Raw genomic sequence first — 5,934 nt, 5'->3', positions numbered from 1 at the left:
GCGCTTCTTACGTTAAAATCTCTCAGGTGAACGGGTCGAATTCCAAGACCAAGCCCAAGGCGGAGAGCAGCAGGTGATCGCAATCCTTAGGTCCCTTCAGAACGCCATGCTCTTCATAGTGTCTGCGCTGAACTCGCCAAGAGATCGTAATCAACTACAGGTATTGCATGCACTGAGCACCTGTTCAGTAGCAGGCACATTACTTCCCCAAGAATGTTCTGCAAAAAAGTGAGAAATACATTAATTTGTCGATCGAATGCCTACGAACTCAAATGCGGCACGTTGGTCATTTGATTAAATTTTTACTGCGTGAACAACTTCGAAGTTGTTCGGTGTCAGAACGCCGGCTTCATGTTTCTGCAGTTTTTTTGATATTTTGTGTCATATTTAGGGAGGCGCCGCTCCCTTTGTGTCACGGCGATGGAAGTGGAGGCCGCTGTGCCTTCTGTGGATCCTGGTGGGTCGGCAACGGCCGCCCAGAGGAAGCGCCTGTACGCCCCGAGTGACTCAAGCAGACAGGACACCGTTGTGTATGGTGATGACTACTTGACTCCTCGAAGTGATGACTCCTCGACCGACGATGGGTTCATACCCGTCGTTAGTAAGAACGCCAAGCGCAGACTGCGCAGACAAAATGAGTCGACGTCAACGACGTCCTCAAGTAAGGATACCATCATCAGGGCGCGAAGTGCCGAGGCACATACAGCCTTGTTCGTGCCATTGGAGTCTACGGACAACTTGAATCTACTAAACAGGCAAGCCATCGCTGTGTTTCTTGAGAGTCTCGTACCAGGAGGGATTAAAGACGTTAGAATAAACCCCCACAAGAACACCATTGTCATGGATGTCATGAAGCGAAGCGAGCTAGATGGCTGCTATGACCAAACTTGGCAATTTCAGTGTACGTCCTCTTATTCTAAAAGACAGCGGAACCACGGCTGGCGTAATTTACAACGTCGACATCGCCATCCCTGACGCCGACTTGCCCATCTTAATCAAGCCGGCAACCAAAAGCATTTCCATAATGCAAGTTCAGCGCCTTGGAAGGTCTACATGCATCAAGCTGACGTTCAAGGGTGACTGCATTCCATCATACGTGAAGGTGGGGCACTTTCGTCACCCAGTTCGTCCATTCATACCTAAGCCGCTACAGTGTAGGAAATGTATGAGGATTGGCCATGTGAGCGGCGTCTGTCACAACTCCATCGTGTGCCCAAGATGCTATGAGCCACACAGCGGCGACAGTTGCCGCGCGACTGCCTTGAAGTGCGTCAACTGTCGTGGCCCTCACGACTCTTCCTCGAAAGACTGCCCTCGCCTAAAGACCGAGAGGGCGGTACTGAAGCAAATGGTGCGTGACCATTCCACCCACAGAGAAGCCGCTGCTAAGGTGCGACGACGTCGTTCGCGCCGCCGCCGAAGGTTATTGAAGGAAACAAATACCTTCGAAGAGAAGACCCCAAGTGGCACTGCAGTTTGTCCGCCTCCACCGACAACAAATCAGGAAATCCCGGCGACCGGTGACTCACGACCTGCTGCCCCTGATACCAAGTGGCCACCACTTCCAAAGCCTAGAGCGCGCACTGCGTCAAGTACGTTGCCGCACCGCATGTCTGCGTCACCTACGAATGATCTGGGCAAAAGGCATGATTCCGACCTTGGCCAAGATATGCAAGTGATTCCAATCCTCTCGTCACTGATGAATGTCATGCGTGATCTGCTGTCCAGCTTACGCACGCCAGTAGCACACAACGCATTGCAAGTACTGGACACGCTACAGCCAGTTCTTGCAGCTCTACAATAGAAGACACCATGGCTCCCCCGGAACTATCTTTTCCGAAGAAAGCCAAACAAGCTTTTATTTCTAAGTGGAATGCCCGCGGGCTCCAGTCCCAGATTTCAGACACAACCGCTTCCCATTCTGGGGATCTGTGAACCGAATCTGCCCAACATTTTACGATTATCCCCGCCCTTTCACAGAGCCCAAGATCCTCGGCGCGTGGCCACAACAGCCGACTACCATCAAGGCTCATAAGGCACTGTTTTGTCTTTCCGAGAGGCTGCCTTGCTTGCTAGATTGTGACTTTGTCTCTCGTTCCTTCTCTGTTCTCTTCCCTTTTTATCCCCTCATTCCCTTCCCCAGTGCAGGGTAGCCAACCGGAAACCTTTCTGGTTAACATCCCTGCCTTTCCCCCTCTCTTTATCTCTCTCTCTCTCTCTCTTACTGCGTGAAATTTTAAACACTTTTTACTTGTAAACCAAACTCACAAAATACCCTCAGACATTCTAGTTAGCAGGAGCTTTCGTCCTCCAGGCAGGGAAGAAGGGGCAAGGTCATCAAATACATTCGACGCGAGCTCACCTATGTGCTCCCTACGCTTCGCCTACAACAACAACCGTTATGATTAATAATCCTGAAGATTAATAGGCACGAAGTCCTGCTTACGCTGGTGGGTGCGGACGTATATTCAACCAGCCGCTTGGAGGGTAAAAGCTTTATGAACTTGCTTACTGCAGTCTCTGGCCTTGAGTAATCACTCCTGATTTTATCGAAAAGAATGCGGGACTGCATCCGGATGAATTTCAGAACAAGTGGCGTGGCCTGTTTTACCTGTGTCCAAAAAATGCAATGTGTTAAAGACGGCACTGCGACGTGTATTACAGGAGTGTACTAGATAATGTGCCCCGTCCTGGCTTTTGTTTCTCGGTGCCTAGCGAGAACCATCCGACACTTTGTGGGTGTAGGAACATATGGACCCGATCCCCACATATGTTATGAGTACTGGCGTTTGGGCATCCACGTTCGCAAAAATTTGGGATAGATTGAGTGGACAATGTTCAAGACAATTAGGAAAAATCACGCAGAGATGCGCTTTCCACAGGCAGAGAAGAGAAAATCGAGGAAGCCAAGAAAAACTCAACGTTCTTCGTGACTTCAATGACTAAGCTCACAGATTTCGATGTGCAGCTACAGTGCACTCGGTAATATTAACGACGAGAATACAGTTATAGGCCCACAATGGAATTTGTCGACAAAAGGGATGCAAGACGACGCAGGAAAAACCTTTCTGCTTTGAGGTCATGCGCCATTTAATAACTCCTTCTTCTCAGCTGCTGGCATGTCTAAATCTCCTTGCTCGAAGCAATGGAATTTTTGGCCTTTCCGTCCGTCCCCACGTGTCTTCCTCGCCACTCGTCGTCGTCTCCACAAGCGGTAGAGGTGGCCGCTTGTCCCTGCAGGCGCGCCGTTATCTCTTGAGGGAGCCTTGGCTGGGCTAACCTGAGCGTTCTCTCTCGCGTCTGGAGGGGGACACTCGTCTTGTCGCGACTTCTATGAGAGGGACATCACCCGTTGCTGCCGGTGGTTTCCTTGTAAGGGACAGTGCCCGGTCGAGGGGAGTTTGTCGGTTGGTATGCCCAATTCAGACGAACCAATGATCACCAGCCACACGGTGGCGCCTGTCTCTTCAACGGCAGCCGGCGTTTTCCGAAAATCCGGCGCCCATGTTTCCAGCCACCCTTCATACCTAGGCCAATACTGAGACGGAGTGCGGTATATCCTCCCTCCGTCCAATGCACCTCATGCTGACTCATCGACCATTCGAGGTAAATGTATCTAATATGCGTTTAAATAATGACCTGTATCAAATAGATAACATTGGCCTTAATGGAGAACCGAACTGCGCCGATTACACCGATGTATATCGCACAGATTTTAATGCACAAAGAATTGATGCGCGAAAAATCGCGCTGCATACGGTATATAGATTTTAGGTTTCTTTAAGGAAATCGTTCTTTAGGTGGTGCATCCAAAAAACAGATTTTCCATTTTACTTTCTATTTGCAGGTAGACTTCGCAGCTGAAATTGTTGGCAGAGGTTACCAAGAAGTCATCCAGCAGGCACTCAGGTTAATGAAGCCCAATATCAGCGAAGAAGACACAATAAATTTGACCAATTCTATTCTCCAAGTTGAAAGGCAGCTCGCAAATGTGAGTACAAAAAGATTTTTCGCCGTTCGCTACGCTTGTTTATCTGTGGAAGGAAAAAGGCGTGAAAAAGAATTGTAATTTAAAAGGAGATACCGTAAAGCAGTGGTTGATTATGACTGCAAGGGCGAAACTCTCCTCTTTATTTAAACCACTGATGCGAGAAAGTTAGAAAGTAGAATACAATAACGCATCAGCAAGTTTACGCTCAGATGGATAAAAAAAATCAAAAGATTAAGTCTCACGTAATATATGCTTTTATGCTGCGTAGGTAATTGCATAGAGAAGTAGAAAATAAACGAACACTGTGCATCAGTTTTGCTCCTTACTTGCTGTGCACGGTCTTCCTAGAATATTTTTGGTACGCATGTCAACCGGAAAGACGAACTCTGCCTAGTTTCGAAGACAGCGCCCGAAGGTTTCACTTGGGAAAGCCGATGAATAACTATGATTGTATAAATAAAACGCTGGAAAGAAGTTCTGTAGCTCGGGTGGGGTCTAATCCCGGCGACTAAAGCCGACAAAGCCCCCTCAGCAGGCAGGGTTTAGTCAGCATGGTGTAGTATTTGAGGGCCAACCCTTATTTGAACAAAGAAAAAATTTGGGACACTATGCTGTGCCTTAAGGGCCTGACCAGGTTCCGTTTAGGTGTTCTGCTCTCCCATACCTTCCTTTGGCTGTTAACTTCATCCTATTGTAAGCACCCTCACGGTTCCTTCCTCCGTTGCGCAATCTCACGCTCTGGCCGTAAGCTCCTTCTTCAATGGTTACTGACCGTACGGTGGTTCCTATGGCAACCACCCACCGGTTGAGCATTCTTGACATACTCTGTCCCTCCTCCTTGCACAGTAACCGACCTGACAAAGCTTCCGGTCGCACCCATTCACCGGTAACGCGCTCCTCCTCTCTCGTGATGCCCTGCTGCTTCCACGGTAACAATATTCCCGTCGGTTACCGCAGTAACCACCCACCGATTGCTTGCTCTACTGGTACCATTTCTACCAGTACTGCTACACCGACGAGCAATGGAGCGTCAGAAGCTTAACAGAGCTTTCGCTGTTCAAAACGCCGGCCCTCCGTAACCGCCGGCGGCGTAGAAACGGACCAAGGCGCCAGTCGTGCCTGTGACGCACCGGAGAGGGCAAAGAAACTCTGAGTCCCGGTAGACCCTCTTTGAAAACTGAACGCCCCAACGTTACTCGCTCGAAGCTAATGCAGTAAAGCTAGAGTAGCAGCGCTATTCGATAAATAGCGATTATTATGAGTGAAGTATAGGCCTTACAGAGGTTAGGGAAGAGATGAAGCAATCACAATGCTAAAGTTGAGAACGTACTGTGCTGCCCTGGTTTCGCCGACAGACGAGGACCATGTGTGGGATTCTGGATTGATGAGGACATAGTTTGTAACATAAAGGAGTTATTGTGCTTTAGTTAGGGGGTGGCAGTTATCTTATTTAGGCTTCATGAGAGTAGGAATTGAAGGTTTCACAGGTCTAAACTTTTATATCCACTAAAGTTGAGGAGATAGTCGGAAGGATCTATAAAGATATATTAACGGCAGTGAGCAGAACAAAAACTCAACAAATGGTCTTGATGGGCGGCTTGAATGGCAAAGCAGGTGAGAAGCTGGCACCTGACCCAGCAATGGGGATCACAGCAAGGGGGCTAAGAAAAACATGATGGAGTTAATATTCGAGGTCATGCGACTTGATATTATAAACAAAATGAACACTAATTTTGCAAACTTGATAATAAGAACTCGAGTTGAAGGTCTCCAAACAGCGCAAGTTAAAATGATATAAACTTCATACTGTACGTGCATCGTGGCATAGTGCCTATATAAGGTGCCCAGAAAGAGTAGTTAGAGTGTTCTTAGGCTGGTGAGATATATAATAACACAATATCTGTAAAGGCAACGTAGAACATTGGTATCGAAGAAGAAAGTTC

This window comes from Amblyomma mixtum, chromosome 9 (assembly GCF_055824585.1).
Source record: "Amblyomma mixtum isolate Tamu chromosome 9, ASM5582458v1, whole genome shotgun sequence".
In the NCBI taxonomy this organism is placed as follows: domain Eukaryota; kingdom Metazoa; phylum Arthropoda; class Arachnida; order Ixodida; family Ixodidae; genus Amblyomma; species Amblyomma mixtum.
The sequence above is the reverse complement of the archived record's forward strand: the minus strand, read 5'-3'. Positions refer to the sequence as shown.